At 48.0% G+C, this 13,857-nt stretch overlaps 1 protein-coding gene across 2 annotated transcripts in view; it reads left to right on the top strand.

The window, feature by feature from the left end:
* The first annotated feature begins 3,185 nt into the window (after positions 1–3,185).
* NAP1L4 (nucleosome assembly protein 1 like 4) overlaps positions 3,186–13,857 on the top strand; it is a 50,916-nt gene continuing 40,244 nt past the window's right edge. The window contains exon 1 of one of the 2 annotated variants that reach the window (XM_068976774.1): positions 3,186–3,223. The gene's annotated coding sequence lies outside the window, so the exon portion shown is untranslated. Of the gene's footprint in view, positions 3,232–13,857 lie in introns of both variants that reach the window. The other variant, XM_068976775.1, reaches the window with a different exon arrangement.

Raw genomic sequence — 13,857 nt, 5'->3', positions numbered from 1 at the left:
CTTTCTTTTACACTTGTCTCCTAGTTGTGTGCTTTTTTAAAGATTTTTTTTAATGTGGCCATTTTTAAAAAAATACCGAGTTTTTATAACACTGCTTCTGTTTCATGTTTGGGCTTTTTGGCTGTGAGGCAGGTGGGAGCTCAGCTCCCTGACCAGGGACTGAACCTGCCCCCTCTGTGGTGGAAGACCGAATTGTAACCACTGGACCACTGCGGAGGTCTGTGATTTCCACTTTAATGTATTAATATCACATACAAGTTGCACAGTCCTTATTGAAGTGACGTCACTCAGTTGTGTCTGACTCTTTGCGACCCCATGGACTGTAGCCTACCAGGCTCCTCTGTCCACGGGATTTTCCAGGCAATAGTCCTGGAGTGGATTGCCATTTCCTTCTCCAGTGATTTCTCTTACCGTCCCTGCTGTAGCTGATTCTGCTGATCATGTTATCAGTAAGTCTTCACCTTAACCAAAAGCAGCCACAGCAAAACCAGGCTCAACAGAAACGCCACAGCCTAGGCTGTGTGTCTCGGGGCTGTGCGAGAGTCATTACAAAGGAACCACTCATCCCAGACCTAAATGTGGACAGTCATTCACACTTCACTGTATTCTGAGACTATTGTGTTTGTTCCAAGGTAGCTCAAAAAGCTTTAAAAGTGCCCTTGAGGAAGTGGGGAAAACAATCTCACTGTAACAAGAATATACACAGGGACTTCTCTGGTGGTGCAATGGATGAGTCCGCCGGCCAGTGCAGGGGACACAGTTCGAGCCACTGAGGGAGTGTGTCACAACTGCTGAGCCGGAGCCCTGGGGCCCACGAGCTGCAGCTGCTGAGCCTGCCTTAGAGCCTGCGCTCCAGGAGAGGACCATCGCAACGAGAAAGCTTCACCCTGCAATGAAGAGTAGCCGCTGCTTACTGCAGCTAGAGCAAGCCCGCACACAGCAGCAGAACCCCAGCACTGCCAAAAATAAGTAACATTTTAAAAATTATGTTAAAACAAGAATATATATACAGATGTGAAACAGGGAGATGGGGGATCTGGGAAACTGTGATGGTCCTCACCTCTGGTAGCTGAAAATACAGACACTATCTGCAAGAATAAGGGCAAGAAAAGTCAGCACGGAGAACCCTGTAAATTCAGCCATGATTTACTTTCCAAAATGGAATAGACTCAACTCCTAGCAGTTTTGCTCAAGTAACGTGGCCTCGAGAAAGCCACTTCACCCCCTTCTATGGATTTCTCTGTTACCTCCTACAGACGCTATGCCATATTAATACATCTCTTTACTTCAGCAGTGACGACAGCAAGTTAGGTGTCCATCCTAGCACCTAAAACTTTCGACTAAAGAGTCCTAAGTAAAAACAGCCATAAAAAAAAAAAAAGTTTCATGTAAAGTTACCCAGGGACCCTAATGCAGAAGTAGTATTTGAATTCTTTAGACACAAATGCAGCAAAAGGTGTCAGTAACTAAGTTGCAGCCTTTGTAATTCTTTCAATTTTTTGTTTTTATATTTCAAAACAAAGTCCTTTGTGTAGCTTGTGAGCATAGTAATTAGATAATGTTTCAGATATCATTTTTGGAGCACAGGACTAAATAACAACTATTATAAAGGACTAATACGAGGGGAATGTTTTCTTAATACATGGCTTCCCAGGTGGCTCAGTGGTAAAGAATCCACCTGTCAATGCACGAGACAAGAGACAGAGTTTCCATCCCTGGGTCGAGAAGATCCCCTGGAGGAGGGAATGGCAACCTGCTCCAGTATTCTTGCCTGAGGAATTTCATGGACAGAGGAGCCTGGTGGGCCACAATCCTCGGGGTCACAAAGAGTCGGACGCGACTGAGCACGCGTGCACGAACTGTATTTCTGAACCTGAGTAGGGATACTTTGAACTGTTTGGTCATATGTTAAATAAAGTATTTTTTGTTTTTAAAAAGATTCCTGATATTACTCGATTCTTTCTCATGAGCCCTAAATATAATTCTGACTTTATTTCTCAAAACGATCTTCATCATCTTTTAGTGGAAAATGTCACTTCATCAACCCGTTAGCAATTAAACTCCTGCTTTGGCTTGATTTTATTTTTTAAAGAGGATCTGTGGAGACAGAGAAGGCCATGAGATGCAGCCACAGCCCAGAGCCCCCAGAAGCTGAAAGAGGCAGGAAGGATCCTCCCCCCGAGTCCCCTGGAGGTAACTGAGCCCTGTGACACCTTGATTTCTGCCTTCCAGCCTCCAGAGCCGTGAGAGAACACAAGGCTGTTGTGTTTTCTAAGCCCCACAGTTTGTGTCCCTTTGTTGTGCCATAGGAAGTTGGGACAGCATTCTCAGTCCTGCTACCGACACAAAGGCTTTGGATAAGGTCGTCCACCTTGCCACCAATTCACTTAGGTGACCTGGAGAATGACAGGCTGCCTCACTGCAACCAGTGGAGCAAGGACCAGGTCCAGTGGTCAGCCCACAGCCTGCCCAACTAGTGCTGGTGTGGTGGGAGGGGTGCTCCACCAGCTCCCTGCCACCTGGAGTGTCCGGGGTAGGGTCAGGAAGGAAGAGGGGAGTCCACGAGTCAAGCCCTGCAGGCAGAACGAGCCTGGGGACCTGAGAGGGTAGACCCGGGCCAGGGGATCGCGGAGGTCGGCGGGGTCAGCGCGCGTTCCTGGGAGTGGAGCTCAATCCGGGGTACCAGGGGGCACGGGAGGAATCCGAGACATTGCCCAGGCCACCGGGGGACTGGGGAGGGGAGAGGGGTGCGCCCGAATCGGGGGTAGGGGGCTGCACAGGCCAAGGGTTGGGCGATTGAGGTGGGGAAAGGACTGCGGAGGCAGAGGTGGGTGGGTGAGGGGACGAAAGGGGTGGAGCCCCGGTTGCACAGACGGGTACGCAGCAGCAAGCGTCCTCCACGTGGGCCCCACGCGCCCCCGCCTCTTAAAGAGGCGAAACGAGCGCGGGCGCGCGCGCCCTGGTGACGTCACATGCCCTTATTTGCATAAGCGCGAGGGTCTCGGCGCCGCGTGCCCGGGACGGCCTCTGATTGGCCGGCGCCGGCGGCGCCGAAGCGTAGCGGACTTGCGCCGCGCTGGCCCAATAGCAGCCCGCTTTGCTCTAGGAGGGCGGTGACAGCGGACTCGGCCAATGGGCGGTGGTGTTGTTGGCGGCCACGGCGGCGCAGTCCCGAAGTGAGCGAAGCCCGGACGGCCGCCGCTACTGCCGCAGGAGGCGTGAGGTGCGGCGGTGAGGGCTCGGCTGGGTAACGCTTTTGTGGGGGCCGGCGGGGCCGGGGCCGGGCTGGCGGGGGCCGCGCAGGGGGCCATCTCGGGGCGCCGCGGCGCCAGGGGCGGGGCCGGACCCGGAGTGGGGAGCGGGCGGGCGGGAGTGGAGCCCGCGGGGAGGCGGGCGGGGCCCGGCGGGCGGCCGGGAGGCGGCGGCAGGTGTCCGCGCGGCCGGAGGGTCAGGAGCGCTTTGTTCCCGCGCGGCCCCCGCCAGCCCTCCCGCCGGCCCTGCGACGTCCCGGGGGAGGTTGAGGCCGCGGGCCGGGCCGCGAGCGCCCGGGGCAGCGCGGAGCCTCCCGGGGCCTTTGTTTTCGGCCCCGGAGCCCTTCCCCGGGGCGGAGTGACCGCGATTCGCCGCCACCGCGGGCTCCGGGCCCGGGTTTGCTGGCGCGGCGGCACTTTGAGCGGCCCTTGCCGTCGTCGGGGCCGGGCGGCGCAGCGAGTCGGACGGGCCGGCGCGGCCGCGTCATTCTGCAGGCGGGGAAGCGCGGCCGGCCGACGAACCCAGCGCTGCCGGAGACGGTGACGGCAGTCACAGCGGTGTGCCTGTTGGTACCTGACTGCCTGGCCGCGTTCCCCTCCCTCCCCAGTCCTCTGTTTGCCGAATGCTTCTGTGCATCCCAGCAGAGGGTCGCCCGGTCGCGATCAGACTTCCCATCGTCCGCAGTGACTCCGGGTCTGGGTTCAGCATGAAGCCTTTTGGGCCCCGAGGAAGGCGGGGGTCAGGTTCCTGGCCAGGCGTGCCCATACCCTCCCTTGTCTGCGGGCCTGTGGTTCATGTGTCCCCCCCCCCACCCGCCCCACCTACCTGTCCTGGTGGTTCAGTGGTGAAGAACCCACCTGTCCGTGCAGCAGGCCCCGGTTGATCCCTGGTCTGGAAGATCCCCTGGAGAAGGAAACGGAAACCTCCCTCCAGTATTCTCATCTGGGAAATCCCACGGTCAGGGGGGCCTGGTGGGCCAGAGTCCACGCGACAAAGAGTCGGGCACAACTGAGCCACTGAACAACAGCAACGCTGTGAAGTGTAAGAATAGGCACCCGAAAGTTCTCAGAATGAGTCGTTGAACTTAAAAGTTGTGTTCTTTAAAATTACTGTCTTTTTTTTTTTTTTAATAACTTTTCCTCTTAAGTGATTAATAGTTGTCCTACACACCAGGACCTCTGATAGTCTCTTGGCTTGCGTTGACTCATTTCAGGAGTCTAATGACTTTTGAGATAAGCACTGTTGCTTCCCCCTGTAACCTCAGGAAGCTTGAGGCCCTGAGAGGGTTAAGTAAAGTGGTGTTCGCAGGGTGACAGAACTTGGGTTAAAATGCAAGCAGTTTTGTTTTTAAATTTTTAAAACTTATTTATTTAGGCCTATGGAGTCTTCATTGCTGCAGGAGGGCTTTCTCTAGGTCGGGGGCGGGGTACTCTCTAGCTGTGCGTGGGCTTCTCACTGCAGTGGCTGCTTTTGGTGTGAAGCTGGGGCTCTAGGGCACTCGGGCTTTGGTAGTTGCGCTTCCCAGCCTGTGCTCAGTAGCTGTGGCACACGGGCTTAGTTGCTTCACGACTCAGGGGATCTTCCCACACCAGGGATTGAACCCGTATTTCCTGCATTGGCAGGTGAATTCTTTACCAGTGAGCCACCTGGGAACTTTGCCTAACTTTACAGCTTCTCTGTAGAGAGGATGAAACGTTTTAATAAGAAGCTGTTTTTATTATTGCAGTGAGCCTAACTGCGGAGAAGGCAATGGCAACCCACTCCAGTACTCTTGCCTGGAAAATCCCATGGATGGGGGAGCCTGGTGGGCTGCTGTCTGTGGGGTCACACAGAGTCGGACACGACTGAAGTGACTTAGCAGCAGCAGAGCCTAACTGAAGTCTAGGTTTTGAGGATTTGAGCTGGTTGATTATTTCTAGCTCCAGATTCTGTGATTCCACAGAATGCTAAGTGCTCTCCATAGTAGAATCTGGAAATGATTGCAGACAGCGATTAATGATAGCTAGTGGGGTAAATAATATGCTAACATAAAAAAGACTTTCCAAGAAAGGTGGTGTTACGAGTAGGAATATATTTAAAAGTCTGAGTGCTAAAGTGGAGGAAGGTGCCTTAAACATTAGCGTTATCTATTAGTGGTTAACTTGTTAAGATAGAGTTGACAGGAAAAGGAAATGCTAGAAAATGAATTCTCTCAATTTGTTAGCTACTTTTTTTTTTAAACTTGTTTTGTGACAGGGAAATTATTTTCTTTCATCTTTCGAAGGTAAAGTATCCTATTCTGAGATTTGGAAGGATTGATTGAAGACTTGGTCAATAAAAATACCATTGCAAGACTTAAATTTCCTATAGAATTAAGTGACAAAGGGAGATCGTTTTATAGATAAAATAAATTGTGACTGCTTTAAGGTTATTTAGGAAAGCTTTCACTGGAAGTTTGCGGTCTCGTGGAATGATGAGAGAGGAGTAATTCTCAAAATAGTTATTTATAATTATATAAAATAATGTCAACACTATAGTGCTGCCTTAAACACCAGTTACTACTTCAGTCTTTTTTTTGACCCATGTTACTAATTCAGAATGTCCGCTGTTATTTGTGCCTCTGTATTTCAAATTAACATCTAAATACTTTTGTGACCTTTGCATTATTTTTGAAAATGCTGTATAGAATGGTGATTGGAGAAATTGAATTCTTCACAATAGTTGATTTTGTCACTTTTGGTTTGATAGCTTTAGTAAACTGAATTCTGGAAAGGATACTTACGTTTTAGGATTGTTGCCCTCTGAAAGTGTACAGATACTGTAGTTTTGTGAATTGACCATTAAGATTATCAGACTCTTCTGTGATATTTTCTGTTGAGAAATTTTAATCTGAGATCATGATTTTATAGAAATTGAGGGCTTAGAGATGGTATGTGTTCATCAATGCATTACAGCCTGTGAATTCTTGCTTGAATCCTTAGTTAAACTATTTCCATTAACCTGTCAGGATTTTTACCAGCTTCTTCATATTGAAAGTGGTATTAATTCCGTGTCTGCAGCTTCTGGCCGACTAGGGTTGCAGCTGAAATCCTTGCTTTTTTTTTTTGAGCAAGTAGATAGTCTTCTAGCGTCAGGAGGTGTGACCTCAAGTGTAAATCCATACATGGGCTGATAGAGTTCACAATTCCTCACATTCAGTTACTTTTCTTCCTTTTTGTTCATTGTCCACAGTTTTAAAATGGTTTCAGATTGTTTTGATTGTGTTGTACTTTTTGAAAGTTTTGCCAGAGAACCAAGGGTGGGTTTTTTTTTTTTTTTATGGATAGTGTCTGTGGCCAGTGGGTGGTTTAAATTCCCAAAGCCCTAAAGGGCCATCAGCTATACTAAACAGGGAAGAACTGGTGCTCTGAGTGATGGCATGTTTGAATAATAAGGCGGCGTTGAGGAGCTTGTTGGGAGGTTTGTCTGGGACTGCTGTTTGGGGAGTGCTTACTTTTTTGTTTTTTTAAAGGAAGAGGTATTTAGGTGGACAAAGTATTAGGTTGGTGCAAAGTCGTTACGGTTTAATATTAGGTTGGTGCAAAAGTAATTATGGTTTTCATTGTTAACATTGCCGTTTGATACTGGTTTTTATGTTCTAAAATAAATGTGGTAATGTTATACATCATTTTAACATGCATTTCTTGCTTTATGTTCTTTGCTAATGACTTATTACTTCCAGTTTATTTTATATTTAGACTGTAGAAATATTAGATAAAAAGCAAATTTGAGGAGTTTTCTTAAAATTCGACTTCAAATGGGCTGTAAAGCAGCAGAGAGAACTCGCAACAACCGCAACGCATCGACAGCAGGAAGCACTGGCGAGCGCAGTGCACTGGCGGCTCAGGAGGCTCTGCAGAGGACACCAGAGCCTTGAAGATGAGGAGCCTAGTGGCCGGCCCGTGAAAGTTGACGACCGCAGTTTAGCATCATCGAAGCTGTTGCTCTTGCAACTACACGGGAAGTCGCTGAAGAACCCAGTGTCGAGCATACTGTAGTCTTTTGGCATTTGAAGCAAACTGGAAAGGTGAAAGAGCTCGTTAAGTGGGTGCCTCATGAGCTGATTGCAAATCAGAAAAATCACAATTTTGATGTGTTGTCTTCTCTTAGAATGTAACAACAACAAACATTTCTTGATCAGATTGTGATGTGAGATGAAAGGTGGATTTTATACAACTACTGGCGATGACCAGCTCAGTTGGTGAACCGAGAGGAAGCTCCAAAGCACTTGCCAAAGCCAAACTTGTACCAAAAGAAGGTCATGGTCACTGGCGGCCTGCTAATCCACGACAGCTTTCTGAATCCCGACGAAACCGTTACATCTGAGAAGTAGGCTCAGCAAACTGATGAGATGCACCAAAAACTGCAATGCCTACAGACGACACTGGTCAACAGAATGAGCCCAGTTCTTTTCCCCGATAACTTCTGACTTCACGTTAGCCAACACTTCAGAAGCTGAGGGAATTGGGTATGAAGTTTTCCCTCATCTGCCAGATTCACCTGACCTCTCACCAGCTGACTACCACTTCTTCAAACATCTGGACAACCTTTCGCAGGGAAAGCGCTTCCACAACCAGCAGGAGGCATAAAATGCTTTCCAAGAGTTGATTAGATCCTGAACACAGATTTTTTCACTCTGGAGAAATAAACCAACTTATTTCTCGTTGGCAAAAATGAGTTGGTTGTAATAGTTCCTGTTTTGATTAATAAGGATGTGTTTGAGTTGCAGTGATTTAAAACTCAGGGTCCAAAACATCAGTTACTTTTGTACCAGCCTAACAAAAGGCTGATATTACTTAGCCTGCTCTACCAGTGGAGTGATTTCAGAAGTAGAAAGCAGCTGGTGCAGGGTTACTGCAGGGAATCACTCTCCTTCAGCGTTGCTTGATTTGCACACCGTCTCCTGGTTCAGTGAACACTTGCCTTCCTAAACTGCACTTGTGAGATTTTTTTTCTTGAGCACTGCACTTACTAACGGGCAGTGACGTGTTTTGTGTTGGACTGTTAGTGGGATTTTTATGATGCCATGTATTTGTTTTTGTTTGACAGCCTCGGGTTTTCTTCCTGTCCTCTTCTGAGAAAGCAGGGCTGCTTTACGTTGTTTGCCATTGAATTTTAAACTTCATGAGTATTTAGTAATAGGAGAGGCAGTGTATCTCTACAGGGACAAAACTACGAAAGGTCGCGTCATGAGCTCTGCCTTCTGATCTTGGCGATTCACTGTGTCGCCTTAATTTTCCTCTTAAAGATATGTTTTGTCAGCTGTTACGAAAGGTGCTTCCATTCTGGATCTGTGGGGCCTTTTTTTTTTTTAATGAACAGTAAAGAATCTGCCTGCGATGCAGGAGACCAGGGTTTGATCCCGGGATTGGGAAGTTCCTCTGGAGAACGGAATGGCAATCCACGCCAGTATTGTTTGCACGGGCAGAGAATTCTGGTGGGCTACAGTCCGTGGGGTCACAAAGAGTTGGACACAACTGAGCGACTAACAGACACGCACACACTGCATTTTATTCTTATCCCCAAAACCCTGTTCAAAAACAAGCAAAGACGATTTCTGTGTAATAGTTGTGTGGAGTGGCAGAAAGGGCAACTGTACGATCTAAATATGTGCGCAAGTTTTCAGAATGAAGCTGGGGGTGTTCTCATTTAAAACATTAGTGCTTGTTTATCCAGCTTCCCAGGTGGCTCCGTGGTAAAGAATCTGCCTGCTGATGCAAGAGATGCGGGTTTGATCCCTGGGTCAGGAAGATGCCCTGGGGAAGGAAATGGCAGCGCAACCCACTCCGGTGTTTTGCTTGGGAAGTCTCACGGACAGAGGAGCCTGGCGGGCCACAGTCCATGGCGTCGCAGGAGAGTTGGGCCCCGACTTAGGCAGCAAACAGCAACGACAGCGAGCACTGTTCACCCAGTGACCGCCAAGTAGCTTTCCATGATTCTCATCTGTCTGTTCGTCCATGAACGCCATCTCTCTGCCAGGTGTTTTTAGGGTTCTAGATCCTGGGGTATTTTATTGCACTGAACAAAACAGATGAAAGACCTTGCCCTCATGTATTTCCACAGTGGGAGACAGTTAGGTAGGGGTCGGTGCGTTTGAAAACAGGAGTAGAAGAGAAATAGGGACTTGGGTGTTTGCAGTTTGAAATAGAGGAGACAGTGATACTGACAAGCTGACAAGACCTTGGATTAAGAGAACTTTGAAGAGTTTGACTCATTCAGTCATACACAAAGAATTGCAGAGAGGAGAGAGTGGAGGAGGAAATTGGAGCTACAGCAATGAAGAACCGCTGTGCCTCCAGTAAAAATAGACTGTTTTGGTTAAGGAAAGGAAACTTTTTTACTTTCTTTGTGAAAACTGAGGGCTTGGTCTGGAGCAAGCTTCTGAAGAGACAGTCTGCCCTTGTCTCGTGTACAGAGCTAACTTCCTGTGTGTCTTCAGAACCTGCCTAGGAGAGGCTTCGAGTGTGAAGGGTTGCTGCTGTCGTGCTGTGCGCAGGCAGCTCATGGTAGACTGTCCCTTGGCAGCGGGGAGTGGTTGAGTGCAGTGGGTTGCCTGGTCCTTGGCTTCTGCCTAGTTCTGTGCTGGACCCAGGGATGGCTGCATTGAGCAGGTAGATAGACCTCAGCCTTCGTGGAACTTAGGCTTCAGTGGGAAGGCAGACATGGGTCATCTGTCAGTCGCTGAGTCATGTCCGGCTCTTTGCAACCCCATAGACTGCAGCTCGCCAGGCCACCCTGTCCTTCACTGTCTCCTGGAGCTTGCTCAAGTTCATGTTCTTTGAGTCGGCGATGCCATCCAGCCGTCTCATCCTCTGACACCCTCTTCTCCTGCCCTCAGTCTTTCCCAGCATCAGGGTCTTTTCCAGTGAGTTGGCTCTTTGCATCGGGTGACCAGAGTACTGGAGCTTCAGCTACACTGAATCACCTATCCGTTCTTTTTCTAAAACATGCAAATAAAAAGCTTCAAACATATACAGAAGTTGTGGTTCCCACATACATAACTAACACTTGGTGACATAAATTAGACATAAATTAACTACTTGCCAGTTTTAGTTCATCTGTAAACATGTAATACATATGATTTTTTAAATAATTTTTTGATCATGACAAAAGAAAAAGTGCATGTAAGATTGTCAGTCATTACACATGTTTGAAATCAGTTTGAACATAATTTTAAGGCTGCTTCTATGAGTTTCGGACATGGACAACTTGTTTTTTTAACTGCTAAGAGATTACAAGTATATTGAAGAGTATGTTGATTTACAAAGACATTTTCTATTGTCTCATTTACACTATTATTCACCTATTTACATTAGTGATCTGACTCGACTCTAGATGTGTTTTCACTTGGCATAGTGAATCCAGCACAGTTACCTCCCTGCACTAAGGAGGGCACCGACGGAGACTCCTGATCAGGCTCCGTGCAGGGGCCAGGGTGTGCGGGTGGAGGCGTGGGATGTCTGGGGGCAGCATCCTGATGCCTTCTGGGAATAGAGTGGCTTCTCTGCCCCAGGCCAGAATGTGGCCTGGTAAGCCTGGAGGACTGATCGGGCTCCACCTCAGGGGGGTAGAGCGGGGTCACCAGCCCTCAGACTTTTATGGGAACCAAGTGCTTGTGCTGTGGGGTTCATTTGATGGCCACCCTAGTTTAATAAGAATTATAGACTCTGTTGAAATTCTAAAGTCTTACAGAAGTATATTGATTACATTTAAGTTCATTTTAATCATTCAGTTATGGGAAGATATTGAGGACCTTTGAGTTAAGAGAGGTAATACATGTATAAACGGGTTTGGTTATATGACGGCCGACCACATTCCCCGGTTCACACCTTGCCTCTTGAGGGTGGCCCAGTTTGAAATAACGGAATTACTCTCTAACTACGGGCTAAATGTTTTCAGTTAAAAACTAAGGATATAAAGTTATATTGGATAATTTACAACCAAAATATTTCCCCCTATGAAAAGTTTGGGGTAAAAAAATAAGTTAAATCCATAAATAGAATTGTGAGGTGTCTTATATAAATAGCAAAACATTCATTTGTGTAATCATGGAAATTTGCATGCCAGTCCAGATTTAGAGTTAGAGGCTCAGGGTTTTCGTTTGACCCTGGAAGGGAAACTGAACTGCTGTGTTCTTTTGAAATTTTAGAATATGCTATTGCCTGGTATTCCTTTCATCTTTCAACTTAATTGCCTTTTAAAAGTAAGAGATCCTTTTGATGAGGTTTGGAGCTGTGTTTTCATAAAATTAATATTAAACTCAGTATGCTAACATTTAAAACAAATGGATGGTTATATTTCTTAAATCTGCAAATTTGATAATTCCTTAAAACTTTCTATTTTAAGAAAGTTTTGTTAAAATAGTGGTGATGAAGCTTGACTGACTGAACTCCCGCTTGTCTGTAACATGTCACCACGCTAGGTGAGTGTGTCCTAGATAAGGGTAGTCATGTTCACAGTGACCCGGTTTGTAGGTTTCCTGGCAAAGCGCTCAATAGGGTCTGACAGCATATTTTAGCAGTAGAGGGAGGCCTGGAGTAGGTCAGGTCCCGGCCCGTCTGCGTTTCATCCCATCCTCAAGGCCGCCTCTCAGGTAGGCCCTGATTGTGGATGTTGAAACCGAGGTTCAGTTCAGTTCAGTCACTCAGTCGTGCCCAACTCTTTGCGACCCCATGAATCACAGCACGCCAGGCCTCCCTGTCCATCACCATCTCCCGGAGTTCACTCAGACTCACGTCCATCGAGTCAGTGATGCCATCCAGCCGTCTCATCCTCGGTCGTCCCCTTCTCCTCCTGCCCCCAATCCCTCCCAGCATCAAAGTCTTTTCCAATGAGTCAACTCTTCACATGAGGTGTCCGAAGTACTGGAGCTTCAGCTTTAGCATCATTCCTTCCAAAGAAATCCCAGTGATCTCTTCCAGAATGGACTAGTTGGATCTCCTCGCAGTCCAAGGGACTCTCAAGAGTCTTCTCCAACACCACAGTTCAAAAGCATCAATTCTTCGGCACTCAGCCTTCTTCACAGTCCAACTCTCACATCCATACATGACCACGGGAAAAACCATAGCCTTGACTAGACGGACCCTTTTGGCAAAGTAATGTCTCTGTTTTTGAATATGCTGTCTAGGTTGGTCATAACTTTTCTTCCAAGGAGTAAGCATCTTTTAATTTCATGGCTGCAGTCACCATCTGCAGTGATTTTGGAGCCCAACAAAATAAAGTCTGACACTCTTTCCACTGTTTCCCCATCTATTCCCCATGAAGTGATGGGACCAGCTGCCATGATCTTCATTTTCTGACTGTTGAGCTTTACACAGTAGGAAATGATAGGAACGGGCTTCAAACCCAGATCAAAACCAGATTACTGTCTGTGTGCTTTGTGTTCACTGTTGAGTTCTGGGTTTGTGGTGTTTTGACCTCGAAGTATTTTCCATTTTTTTAACTCATTATCTTGTTTGTTCTTCTTCCCTTGATCCAGCGCCTTCTGGAGGCATGGGGAATGTTCTGTTGTGTGTAATTCTAACTGCTTGGCCGTCACGTCACCCAGAATAGGGTCTCTGTATCAGTGTGGTGTCGCGTTGGAGTGGTGGCCTTGAGACTACTGCCTGGCCAGCAGGAGGGGGCGTGGCCTGCAGGACACGGGGAGTGTTTCACACTCCGTTTGTTGGGGGAGGTGTCTTGGGTTGCGGCTGCACTGCTGGCCCCGACCGTGACTGAGTGGTGGGTTGTCACCTGTTCCAACAGTAGCAGCAGCCATGTTGAATTGAGCAGTGGTAGTGGCAGCAGGAAGTGAAGTCGGCGGTGGGGTGGTAGGGAAAGGTCACCACGGTCTGAATTTGGAATCTGCAAGGATTTTCATCTAAAATGGAATCAAAGGATACGAATGGGAAACTCACGCCTGCGCGCTCAGGAAGGTGAACGTTAAAGACTGTGAGGCTGATTTTCCGAAATTGCCGGATTCACAGAAGATTGAGCATTATGCTCTAACCAGCTGGCGTCTGCCACCACTCTCTGTCCATCTTCAAGTCAGTGAACTGGCTGCACGGCTCCTCACTGGATTTTCCCTTTTGCACCCTGTGCCCACAGAAGCGGCCTGCCCTCGGCCTTCGGATTCGCTGTCACTTCCGCTTGCGTGTTCCACGTGCAGCTCCTCTGCTCGCCCAAATAAACTCAACTTCTGGTAACCTGAGCTGGCCTCCATCTGCCTCATGTCTTGTAGGTTGTCATTACTTGGTGTGGGCTCCAGAGGAGACACCCACCAAGGGACGACCCCTTCCAGTGAGCAGGCGACCCCAGCGAGCCCTTGGTGCCCGCCCTTCCGCAGGCCGCCGTGACTTCGTCTGGGAAGTCTCCTCTCGGATCCCAAGCCCCTCCTTTTGGATGAGCTCTCTGACTGTATTTGGGGTCTGGGTAGGGACAGGTTTTCTGGTGAGCGCTGTTTCATTCTGAATCCAGCAGTGGGATCCCAGTCATCTGAAGGTTCTAAAGGTGGCCCCTTCAGGAACTCTGATGTGTTTAAGGGTCTTTTCACTTACAAATGTGCAGATTTTTAACTAAATGGATCAGTCTTACTAAGGATAACTGCAT

This window comes from Capricornis sumatraensis, chromosome 8 (genome assembly GCF_032405125.1).
Source record: "Capricornis sumatraensis isolate serow.1 chromosome 8, serow.2, whole genome shotgun sequence".
Lineage (NCBI taxonomy): Eukaryota > Metazoa > Chordata > Mammalia > Artiodactyla > Bovidae > Capricornis > Capricornis sumatraensis.
This window is presented reverse-complemented; position numbering and strand designations above follow the sequence as displayed.